This window comes from Canis lupus, chromosome 14 (assembly GCF_011100685.1).
Source record: "Canis lupus familiaris isolate Mischka breed German Shepherd chromosome 14, alternate assembly UU_Cfam_GSD_1.0, whole genome shotgun sequence".
Taxonomy (NCBI): domain Eukaryota; kingdom Metazoa; phylum Chordata; class Mammalia; order Carnivora; family Canidae; genus Canis; species Canis lupus.
This window is the reverse complement of record NC_049235.1, coordinates 19,286,723-19,299,646: the sequence shown is the minus strand read 5'-3', so window position 1 is coordinate 19,299,646 and position 12,924 is coordinate 19,286,723. Positions and strand designations below refer to the sequence as shown.

Here is a 12,924-nt window from a genome sequence, read left to right as displayed (position 1 = left end):
ATCACTTTGAAATACTTGGATGAAGTAAACTAATGGGTGAGTAAACAATAAGAAATAAGTTTTGATTTTGTTATATATGTAAATCCCTGATGAAGTCACATTTACAGAATGAATTTTTTGCTTTCGATGATTTTTATGCCAACAGTTGTCACTAGTGAGTCTTTGATCAGAATTGAGAAAGACTAAGTAATGCAATAACACCTCTTTCTAGAGTGGATTTGGGGAGATTAGGCCAAGCCCATCTGCCTGTATATAAACATAGGTAATATATCTTGTCTTTGGCAACCTGAAATCCTTCAATTGGCTTCTCACTTTTTCTGATATTACTTATATTATGATATCTTACCAAATATATAGTCACCTAAGTTCCAGAGAAAATATAACAAAACTACATAAACTAGATTTTTTAAAATATTAAAGTAAAGAAAACTCTTATACTTTGTATGAAAAATTAAGTTACAAGAACAACCAAATTGGATAATTTTGGACAAAAGTCCATCTGGGGAAGGAAGTCACCCAAATTAATATTTTAGAGTCATTACATAAGTCAGGTATTTGCCATATAACTCCTTTAATTTGAGACACTCTACAAATGATTAGAGATAAGTTAGAAGAAAGATGAATTCACCATGATAGATTCCAATAGGTGAGGTAAAACTAAAATATAATCTTAGTAAGATCCATCACAGCATTTGATGAATAAGTGACTTTTTGAGAATTGTATATTTTATTTATTTATTTGTCGAAGATTTTATTTATTTGTTTGAGAGAGAGAGTTTGCGTACAGCAGTGGGGAGGGGCAGAGGGAGAGGGTGAAGCAGACTCCCTGTTCAGCAGGGAGCCTGGCTCCTGACTCAAGGCTCAGTCCCAGCACCTTGAGATCATGACCTGAGCCGAAGGCAGACAATTAACCAACTGAGCCACCCAGGCTGAGAGATGTATATTTCAAAAATATTTTCCTGTCTGAATGTTCTGAGCCTGTTACTCGCATAATTAGATTCAATATTCTAGGACAAAAGTTGCTCACAGCCTGGGAAGATGAAGACATTAAAACTTTATAAAGACTTAACTACTATTAGAAGAATGACACTTAGGACATCATATTCAGGGCTGTAAAAGAAAAGGACAACAGGAGATTTTGAACACAGAGATAGAAAGCTCAGAAACTTTAACATGTCTAGGAAAAGGTGGATCAATAGAATCGAAATCTAGGGTCAGAATACCCATTTGATAACGGAATCTGAATATCTGTAGGGGAGGGATACAGGAGGATGGAAAAAATAGAGCATAAACTTTAAATCTTCAAACTTGAGTTTAGAGGTATCTGTTGAACGGTCATAAGGGGAATGAAAAGTTTGACAGGGGAAAATAACACGTGTTAGATTTTGTCATTAACAGCGTGAAGAGTGGGTTTCTGCAGAAGATTCTACGTGAACATAAAACCACAAGCGAGATTGGCAGATCCTGTTTCCACATAAATTCTGACAGGTGGAATTTCATAACATATCAGTCTGTGGATGACCAACTCTCCTCCTACAAAAGACAAGAAACTTGCATGGGTGAAAAAGGAAATGGAAGGTGTCCATTAAAATAGATAACACTGTCACTGGGTTTCTCCCTTCATATTGACAACTATTAACTACTTGTTTCTATACCTGAGTTAAGTTAAGAATGTCAGGACATTAGATTCTCTTTAGTCTTGAGGAAAAACATTACAGTATTTTCTTAGTCTTTTTACTTTTCTGTGGGCTTTAAAAATTGTAATATTATTACTCTATTTGTTGTCTAATTTTTCATCTTCCTGCCAATTCTTTGCCACTGAAACAATGTTCCTACAAGATTTATACAGTGATATAGCCTTGATGATATGAATAAAGGATCAGCTCATCCCAGAGGGTAAGAGGGTAATTTCCCATTGGCAAACAGCTGGGCCATTGACAAAGCCAGACACTTCCCAGGCAGAGAAACTTGATAAGAGCTGATAAGAGCTGCTGAAGAGGAAATGTATATCTAACTCTTTGAAATGCCTAGGAGATCAGCATGGATATGTTCCCATTATTCTGATAATCACAAAGTTTTGCCCAGGACACAATATTTTTCACTACAACAAATAATAATATGATAAACATTCTGTTCTTACATATTTTATAGTTGAAAGACACCATGAATGCTATCTAATCTGATGGTTTACAAATCATAATTGCTAAAACTCCTTTTCCTCAAATGAAATCCTGCATATAACTCCTTTGACATAATCCTACATGTGTGTAGAGAAAGGAAGAGATTTCTTTTATGTTCTATCTTTTGTTGAACTTTCCATGACATGTGGTACTTTTTCCTAAAAGAGGTCCCTATTTTCTATTTTATCTAGATGACCTCTTTTCACATTCCTCACACTATCCCTCTGTTTAAAATTCTGAGCATGTGGGGCACCTGGGTGATTCAGTGGGTTAAGTGTCTGACTCTTGGTTTTGGCTCAGATCATGATCTCATGAGTCATGATCTCATGTGTTGTGAGATTAAGTCACATGGGATTCCTCACTCAGCAGGAAGTCTCCTTGAAGATTCTTTCCCTCTGCTCCCCCCCCCCCATTCATGCGCACACTCTCACTCTATCTCAAATAAATAAATCCTTAAAAAAATTTTTTTTAAATTCTGAGCTTGTGGGTGGAGATGTCTTTTCAATAGATTTCTTTTAGAAACTTTCAAACTAGGACCTAGTCTTGATGAGCAGCAACTCCCAGGAGCCTCCTTTCCCCTTGCCCACATAAGCCATTCCCAGATCTCAGCGGTTTCTATTTTATTTAATGGAATACTTTCAAAAGAATGTCTCCAAAGCTGGCATACAGATTTTTAAAAATCCCAACGCAATCTATTTTTCTTCCTATCAAATTGTGTAGAATGATGTAAATACAAAATTATATTCTTCTTGAAATAATATAATTTAGAAAAATATGAATTCTCCCAACCAGGTGATAATAGCATCCATATACTTAGAGCCACAGATTGGAATATTTATCTAACAGTTTTGAGCATTGCATATATGAGACTGTTTCTTTGCTGTTGCTGTTGTGTGTGTGTATGTTTTCCTAACATATAGTTTTACTTTCTACCATCACAATACAAAGTAGGAATTTATTATAGAAGGACACAATATATGTTAACCATACTTGAACTAAATAAAATTCTTAAAAATTTTAAAAATTTGCAAAAAGAAGAGCATAATGAGGAAAAATATGTTTTGCAAAGGTGGCCACCTAATAAGATTTTAAAATTTTGAATATTTGTTTCTATGTATTTTCAATTTGTTCTTTCATTTCCTGGTTGACATGTTCACTGTTCAGTAGCATGTTATTTAACCTTTATGTACTTGTAGTCTTTCTAGATATTTTCTTGCAGTTGACTTCTACTTTCATAGTGTTCTGGTCAGAGAAGATGCATGGTATCACTTCTATCTTGAATTTGTAGAGACCTGTTTTGTGGCCTAACGTGTGATCTATTCTGAAGAATGTTCCATGTGCACTTGAAAGGAATGTGTATTCTGTTTTAGGATGGAATGCTTTGAAAATATCTGTTAAATCCATCTGTTCCAGTGTGTTATTCAAAGCTATTGTTTCCTTCTTGATTTTCTGGTTAGATGATGTGTCCATTGATGTAAGTGAGGTGTTAAAGTCCCTATTGGGGTGCCTGGGTGGATCAGCAAGTTAGGCATCTGACTTTGGCTCAGGTCATGATCTCTGGGTCCTGGGATTGAGCCCCACATCAGGCTCTTCACTCAGTGGAGAGTCTGCTTATCCCTCTGCCTCTCCTGCCACCCTCCCCCTGTTCATACCCTCTCTCATGTACATAAATAAAATATTTAAAAAATTAAGTCCCCTATTATTACTGTATTATTATTGATTAGTTCCTTTATGTTTGTTATTAACAGTTTTATGTATTTGGGTGGTCCTATTTTGGGTGCAGAAATATTTACAATTGTTATATCTTCTTGTTGGACTGTCCCTTTTACTATTATATAGTGTCCTTCTTTGTCTGTTAGTCTTTGTAATAAGTCTACTTTGATATAAGTATTGCTGTTCCAGCTTTCTTTTGACATCCATTTGCATGATTTTTCTCCATCCCCTCACTTGCAATCTGCAGGTATCTTTAGGTCTACAATGAGTCACTTTGTAGGAAACATATAGATAGGCCTTGTGGTTTTTTTATCCATTCTGATACCCTATATATTTTGATTGGAACATTTAGTCCATTTACATTCAAAATAATTATTGATAGCTATCTATTTATTGTCATTTTATTATGTTTTGTGGTTGTTTCTGAAGATTTTCTCTGATCCTTTCTTCTCTTTCTCTCTTTCATGATTTGCTGATAATCTTTAATGACATATTTGGATTCATTTCTCTTGAGAGAAGTGGAAAGCAACATGTAAAAAAATGAAACTGGACCATTTTCTTACATCATACACAAAAATTAATTCAAATGGATTAAAGACCTAAATGTGAGACTCAAAATCATAAAAATTCTAGAAGAGAACAAAGGCAATAACTTCTCTGCTATTGGCTGAGCAACTTCTATCTAGATAGGTCGTGAGGCAAGTGAAACAAAAGCAAAAATAAACTATTGATACTATGACAAAATAAAAAAACTTCTGCATAGTGAAGGAAACAATCAACAAAATTAAAAGGCAACCTAAGTAATGGAAGAAGATATTTGCAAATGAGATATCCAATAAAGAATCGGTATCCAAAATATATAAGGAACTCATAAAACTCAACACCCAAAAAACAAACAATCCAATTTAAAAACAGGTAGAAGACATAACAGACATTTATCCAAAGAAGACACACAAGTTGGCTAACAGACACATGAAAAGATGTTCATCATCACTTATCAGGGAAATATAAATCAAACCTATAACAATATATCCCTTACACTTGTCAGAATGACTAAAATAAAAAACACAAGAAACAACAGATGTCAGCAAGAGTATGGAGAAAAAGGAACCCTCATGCACTGTTGGTGGGAATGCAAAGTGGTGCAGCCATTCTGGAATATAATATGGAGGTTCCTCAAAAAGGTAAAGTAGATCTACCTTATGACTATTTGCACCACTAGATATTTACTCGAAGAATACAAAAATACTATTTCAAAGAGATACACTCATCCCTATGTTTATAGCAGCATTATGAAATCAGCCCAGTGTCCATCACTAGATGAATACATAAAGATGTATAATGTGTGTGTGTATACATATACATATACATATACATATACATATACATATATATGTGTGTGTGTGTGTGATGTGTATACACACACAAAGGAATAGTATTAATAGTATTTAGGCATAAAAAAAGAATGCAATCTTGCCATTTGCAATGACATGGATGGAGCTAGAAAGTATAATGCTAAGCAAAATGAGTCAATCAGAGAAAGACAAATATCATGTGATCTCACTCACAGGTAGAATTTAAGAAACAAAACACATGAACATAAGGGGGAAAAGAGAGGCAAACCAGGAAACTCTTAGCTATAGAGAACAAATTAAGGGTTGCTAGAGGGAATGGGGAGGATGGGTTAAACGGGTGATGGGTATTAAGGAGGGCACTTGTGATGAGCACTGGGTGTTATATATAAATGATGAATCACTAAACTCTATTCGTGAAACTAATACTAACACTGTACATTAACCAACTAGAATTTAAAAACTTGAAAAAAAATAAACAAAATAAATGAGCAGAAGTTAAAAAAGAGAGAGAGACAAATCAAGAAACAGACTCTTAATTATAGAGAACTGGTGATTACCAGAGTGGAGGGAGCTGGGGAGATGAGTGAAATAGGTGATGGGGATTAAGGGTTGCATTTGTGGGGAGTACAGAGTGATTGCATGGAATTTTGAATCAATATACTGTATACCTACAACTAATATAACACTGTATGTTAACTAACTAGAATATAATAAAAACTTTAAAAAGAATAAATAAATAAATAAATAAATAAATAAATAAATAAATAAATAAATAAATAAATAAAACTGTCTAATACTGTCTTCAAGTTAAATAATAATGAACTTCATGAAACAGATTTATTTTTTTCTTTCTCATTTTCTTTCTCTCCTTCTTTCTTTTCTTTAGCTCATAAACGAATCGTGCTTTTTGCTTTTGTTTTTTCATATAGTTCAGTGCTGCCGTTTGGTCAGCTATATATGGCTTCTGTGGAGCAAACAAAGAGAATGTTTTCTTGGCTTTTGTGTCTGGCAGGGGCAGAACAGGAAAAAATTCCAGCACAAATATTTGATTGTCTACGAGGCATTTCCACGAAACAAAAATAGGAAACAGTAAAATAAAAACTTAGCTTTCAGGAACAGCTGTCCGGCAAACTCTTTTGCATTTGCAAAGTGGTTCCTGAAATGACAATCTGGGGAGGAGTCATTCCCCTGGCTTGCATGTTTTATTAGCAGGTCAAAATAGAGTTTCTTTGCATATTTCTTTGGACTTCTCCAAATATCTAGTAGCCACACTCCAATCAATCTTCATTCTAATTGGCAAAAGTTTTAGTATCCAGGCCATAAAGATAACCATACATCTCAGTTCTTAGATCTTCTTTTCACATTTGATAAACTGGGCTGTACAATATTCAGAGCAAAATCCCTAGAACTGGAATTGTTATGAGGACTTTATAGACTTACACTATTTTCTCAAGTAAAGCAAATTAATTTTATGTTGAATCAATGCCATACTCATACATAAAAATAAAAAAGGTAAAACCTCAATTCTAAAAATCAGCATTTCTAAAACTTATCTGAAAATTATAAAGAATTGATGAACTTCACCAGACTGAAGTATAATGCAACCTTGAAATCAGGTAAATATAGAAAGTACTGAAAAATATATTTGCTAAGCATGTGATGCAGAAGAGATATGTTTTTCTACATCCTTTCATCTCAGTGGATGAACAGCAACCTGCTTGGGTGAGGTTTTGTGCAGCTGGAATCTCAGAATGACTTGGGTGGTTGCTGAAGACAAACTAAACTTTTATTCTTATCCAAGACCTTGGTTTTTAGGGTCCATTAACTCAGTAGGAATTATGAAAAAATGCAAATCTCTGATCTTAACAGAAATTGCTTTTGTTTTGAAAACAAATGTATTTCTCCTCCAATCTCTTATTACCAGTGACCATAGTATTTTCTGGAGGTTTATTTCTTACACTTGCCTTTGAGATATTTGCTATCCTTTTATTAGTTGGAATGTCTTCCCCTTAATATAGAAAACAAGTCAAGGATGCATATTCTCATCAATTTGGTGCAACATTGAATTGAAAGTCCTAGCCATTATAAGGCCAGAAGAGGAATTAAAAGACATGTAGAATGAAAGGAAGAAGTAAAAATGTTTCTGTATTCTTTTAAAAAATGTTTCTATATAATGAAGCAAGATTATTTATAAAAGATAGCCAGAAAAACTTGGGAAAGAAATAATAAAGCCAGTGAACTTGCTTCTATAATTTAATATGTGTGTGTTGATATATGAAGAGTCAGATCAAATAGGATGGAATAGGAATTCCAATAATAGAGCCAAGTACATGCAGAAATGAAGTGTATGATATAAGTGGGCTTCCCAAATCCCTGGGGAAAAGATGGAACCTTTTTATTACAGGTAGTTATCACTTTTTGTGGTGTTACAGGAACTAAAAAAAATGATTATGCAAGCTGACATCATGTAAAGCAATCTTATTAGTTAATAGTAAATTTATAATTGTTCTATGGTCTTTCAAAATTTTTGTCAAAGCACCAGAACTTCCTTCAATGTGGATTATAAATGTATAAGAAAATTTAAAAACAATAAAAGTCATATTTATTAGTATACTCTAAAACATTAGAAACATTGAGAATGAAAGTATCTTATTTTCTTGTAAAAATTTATCAAGAGTAGATTTAACAGTGTTTAGCTTCTTCTTATTGTCCTATAACTTATGAAACAGAATTCTGTCTTTTGTAGGCCTTGGAAAATTGCCTGTTCCTTTCTAAGCTTAGATCAGCTTGCACTTTCTATGTTATGAGATATCCCTGAAATTCTAATGTGATTTTTTTTTCATTTGCTAGCATGACTTCTGCGGAGACATCTTCATTTTTTCATCACAACCATGTTCCTCATTTGTGTCATCAGGAATGTTGGGCTTCCTATATAGTCTCTCAGTCGAAGTGTCACCATTCCCAGTCAGTTTTTTCTATAATTCCATTTATGTTTGATTCAAATTTACTTGCAGCATTATCATTTTTATTCTTTACCACATCTTTACCTTTGTTGAGCAGTCCTCTTTCCCTTGTCTATTTTTGTGAAGTGCCATATCGATTTATTACTTAGAGATAAGAAGGCAACACAACTACACACTTCACTGTCTGTGGATAATCAGAATAATAGATGTACAGTGACCTGATTACCAACGCCTTTGAAAGAAGGAACATGATTTGTCACCGATCACGATGTGTATCTATTGTTTATGTAATCATTTGCAAACTGAAGAATTAGCAGCGAAGTTTGCACTGTATGTAATTACTCACAGCTAATATAATGTGATAACTGAAATTTCAACTATATTATTGAGGAACAATGTTATTTGAAATAACATTGAAATTGAAATCTAAGCATATTTGAACTATGAAAACTGAGATTGCCTATAATTGTTGGTCTAACTGGTTAGCCATTTAAGAAAAGATAAAATCACATTTGTACCTCAATATATTTGTACCTTTATATATATATATATATATATATATATATATATATATATATATATAAAATTATGCCATATATATGTTTTGGAACTGGCTTTTTAAAAAATTCAGCGTATTTTTCTCAAGATTCATCCAGGTTTTTGAATGCATCATTAGCTTTTCCCCTTTTTATTGCTGAGTAGTATTCCATTGTTATGGATATACCACAGTTTGTTTAACAATTCACCCATTGAAGGACATCTAGATAGTTTCTGGTATGGTCTCCAAATCTGGGCCATTATAAATAAAGCTGCTATAAGCATTTATGTACAGATTTGTGTGTGTATGAGCATGGGTCTTTATCCTCCTGGGATAAATGTACAGGAGTAAATTTTCTGGGTTTCTGAAAAATTACATACTAGCTTTTAAAAAAACTGTCAAACTATTTTGGCAGAATGACATTTGCATTCCAACTAGCAATGTATACAATCCCCTCTGATAATCTATCTTTTAACTGGTATATACAGACTTTAAAATGTCATGTAGTTATTTACAAACTAGGGTTTAAGTCTGCCATTTAAATTTTTGTCTTCTGTTTGTTCTATTTATTTCTGTCTTTTAATGATTTTCTAAAAGTTACTTCAACATTTTTCTTAGAATTCCCTTTTGATTATAGTGTTTTCTAATTTATCTCTTGTATGGTATTCTAGTGGTTGTTCTGGATATTACATTATGTATATATCATTTATCACTTTATACTGGTGTCATCATTTTATAAATTTAATTGAAGTATAGAAATCTTACCTTTTGTACCTTTACCTTAACTCATTTATAATATAATGATCTTAAATTTTTCTTTTACATACATTTAGAACCATATCATACAATGTTATAATTGTGGATCATGTCCAACATACTTTAAGAAATTCAAGAGGAGAGGAAATGCCTACTTCATTTACTTACATTGCTGATCATTTGTTTCTTCCTTTCAGATTCTATAAGCTTCTTTCATTTATTATTCTATTTCTGTTTAGATCACTTCCTTCAGCCATTAATTTAGGGCAGATTTACTTCTAACAAATTCTCTTACTTTAACTTCATCTAAGATGTCCTGATTTCCCCCTTCCCTTGTGAAGGATATTTTCACTGAATATAGGATTCTAAATTGATAGTTCTTTTCTTTTAGCATTTGAGAAATGCTGTGCCACTTTTTTCTAGCTTCCATTTTTTTTTTTAATTTTTTTTTTTTTAAATTTATTTATGATAGTCTCACAGAGAGAGAGAGAGAGAGAGAGGCAGAGACACAGGCAGAGGGAGAAGCAGGCCCCATGCACCGGGAGCCCGACGTGGGATTCGATCCCGGGTCTCCAGGATCGCGCCCTGGGCCAAAGGCAGGCGCCAAACCGCTGTGCCACCCAGGGATCCCTAGCTTCCATTTTCTGATGAGAAATTTACCCCCAATCAAATTGTTTTTCTCCTATAGGAAATGTTTGTTTTCTTGCTGGTTTCAACATTTTTCCTTTGTCCTTAGTTTTCAGACGTATAATTGTAATTAATGTATTCTGGCATAGACCTCTTTGAGTTTATCCCATTGCCAATATTCTCAAATCTGTAGATTTATATCTCTTGCTGAATTTGGGAAGTTTTCAGCCATTATTTCACCTCGTACCTTTAAATCTTGACCTCTTTCTTCTTTCTTTCCTACATTCTGATGATATGTTACAGTTTTTCTTATAATCCCAAAAGTCCCCAAGGCTCTGTTCACTTTTATTTTTCAATTTATTGTTTATCTGGTTTTTTTTTAAAGATTTTATTTATTTATTCATGAGAGACACAGATAGGCAGAGACATAGGCAGAAGGAGAAACCAGCTCCCTGCAGGGAACCTGATGCAAGACTTGATCCCAGGACCCTGGGATCACCACCTGAGCCAAAGGCAGACATTCAACCACTGAGCCACTTAGGAATGTCATGTCTCTCTGTTGTTAAGATTGATTTGTTTGTATTGTTTTGTCTTCCAGTTAGCTGATTCTTTCCCTTTTCCCCATTCATTCTGTTATTAAGCCCATCCATTAAATTTTTTACTTCAATAATTTTTTTTAGTTCTAAAATTTTTATTTGGGTCTCTTTTACATCACAGGGTTTTTTTGCTGATTTTTTTATTTCTTTCATTTGCTTCGAGTGTGTTTGTGGTTGCTTGTTGAAGCATCTTTGTCAGGGATGCTTTAAAATCTTTGTACATATGTCAGACAAGTCTAACATATCTGCCATGTTTGTGGATGAAGAATCAGGTTTAAAAAGATATTGATAGCTATTTTTCAGTAGTTGTAATATGGTAGGAACTAGACTAATATTTTATATGTATTGGTTTATTCCTAGAGCAGCTTTATGAAGTAGGTATTATTTACTATTACCATTGTCCAAGTGAGAAAACCCTCTCCCCTCTAACTCTCAATCTTTGACTTGGTGTTCTGGTCTATGTTGGAAATAAAGAAGTTGACTACATAAACTTCCAAGAATGGAAAACAAGCACACCACTTGTATTAAAATCCTACATTTAAAAAAGTGTTTCATTGGAAGCAATTCTAAAAATAAATATCACATTAGTGAATACTGTGGTTCCTTGCCTACTCTTCCCTCAACCTCCTCACTCTCACCCCCTACCAAAATCCCATTGTGGATTTGGATTGTAAAACATAAATGCTTTTGGTTAGGTTGACACCATTTTGGAAATCTATGGGTGAACATTGATTGGCTTAAGTTAATCAGTAGAATGTCATGTTTCTGCTAATTGGCTCAAGAAGGGATGTAGGACTTCTATTAGCCCACTTATCTTAAAGTCCAGATCTTGTCCCTGCAAGCCGAGGAAGGCAAATTTTTTTGTCTTCTGGATTGTATTACCTGAAGCTTCAGACTGTTAGCTAATTTAAGGAATAAGAGACTGAGAATAAAAATAATACACAAGGCAACAGAAGAAGACCCAAGAAAATAATAGAAAAAGAAAACCAAAACTCTGATCAAACTCAGGTGAATCTAGCTCTACCTCTAGAATTTTCAGTAAATGAGCCTATAAATTATGTTTGTAGTTTTAAAAAATTGTTATGTGATCCCAAATGGCCCCAAGAATACAATCTTTTATCTTACCGCTTTACTGAACAGACAATACCTCTATAGACTGCTCATCAGTACCAGGAGGCATAAGTAACTGCCAAGTCTTATACTATACTAGCTTGGCTGACAGGACTTCACTAAGAAAACCTACAATGAGAAATTTATAATTTGCTATAGCTTTTCTTTTCTGCACTAATTTTATGGTTACCTGTGTCTTATATTTTAAATGTTCTGTATTTTTACCGAGATAATAAATGCACATGGAAAAATTCAAATATGATAAGATACAATTAATAAGTTCTGTCCCAACCCTGATATACAGGCCTGTAGTGCTTTAGAGAGAAGGCAATCATTGTTATTAAAAAATATTTTATTCATATATAAGCATATATAAAACTATCTGTCTTTTGTACGTTGTATGAATGTTGACTAAGTACACATACCTTTGTTTCTTGCTTGTTTTATTTAACAATATATTTTGCAGGCATCCCATGTTAGGACTTATTGTACTTTATTTTATGGATGTTAGGTTTGTTTTCAGAATTGGTATTACAAATAGTACTTCAGTAAATAACCTTGTACATACTTTCCTGCAAATACACTTATATGTATCCAGTATAAATTCCTAGAATTGATAACCATGGTATAAGTGCACTTTGAATTCTAATAGGTATTGCCAAATTGCCCTCCAGAGATGCTGTTCTTTTCCTATAAACTCTCCTCAATTCAATTATGTTGATATTTTAAAATCTGAGAGGTAAAGAGTACTATATTTTCAATTTGCATTTATTTATTATGAGTGATATTAACTGTAGTTTTACATGCTTATAAAATATCTGTAACTGTTTTCTTGGTAACTTTCTATTTATACTCACCTTCCGCTTATTGATTTATAAGATCTCTTTATACACTAAAGAATAAGCCATTGGTTGTTATATGTGTTTTTGGTTAATAATGTGGACTTTTACTTACTTTTATTCCCCTTCTTTTCAGCTCGCCTTCTTTCCTACAGCTATTAGAAAACTAATAACTATGTTTCCAAGCTACCTTATAGCTATGCTTCTGTGGTAAATTGGTACTGCTGTTAGGTGTGTTTGATGAGAT

General features: G+C 33.4%; 1 long non-coding RNA gene across 1 annotated transcript in view; it reads right to left on the bottom strand.

The window, feature by feature from the left end:
* Positions 1–747: 747 nt before the first annotated feature.
* Positions 748–12,924, bottom strand: part of LOC119876973 — a 33,095-nt gene continuing 20,918 nt past the window's right edge. Inside the window, exon 3 of the long non-coding RNA XR_005369375.1 lies at positions 748–1,533. This is a non-coding gene — a long non-coding RNA (uncharacterized LOC119876973). The remainder of the gene's footprint in view (positions 1,534–12,924) is intronic.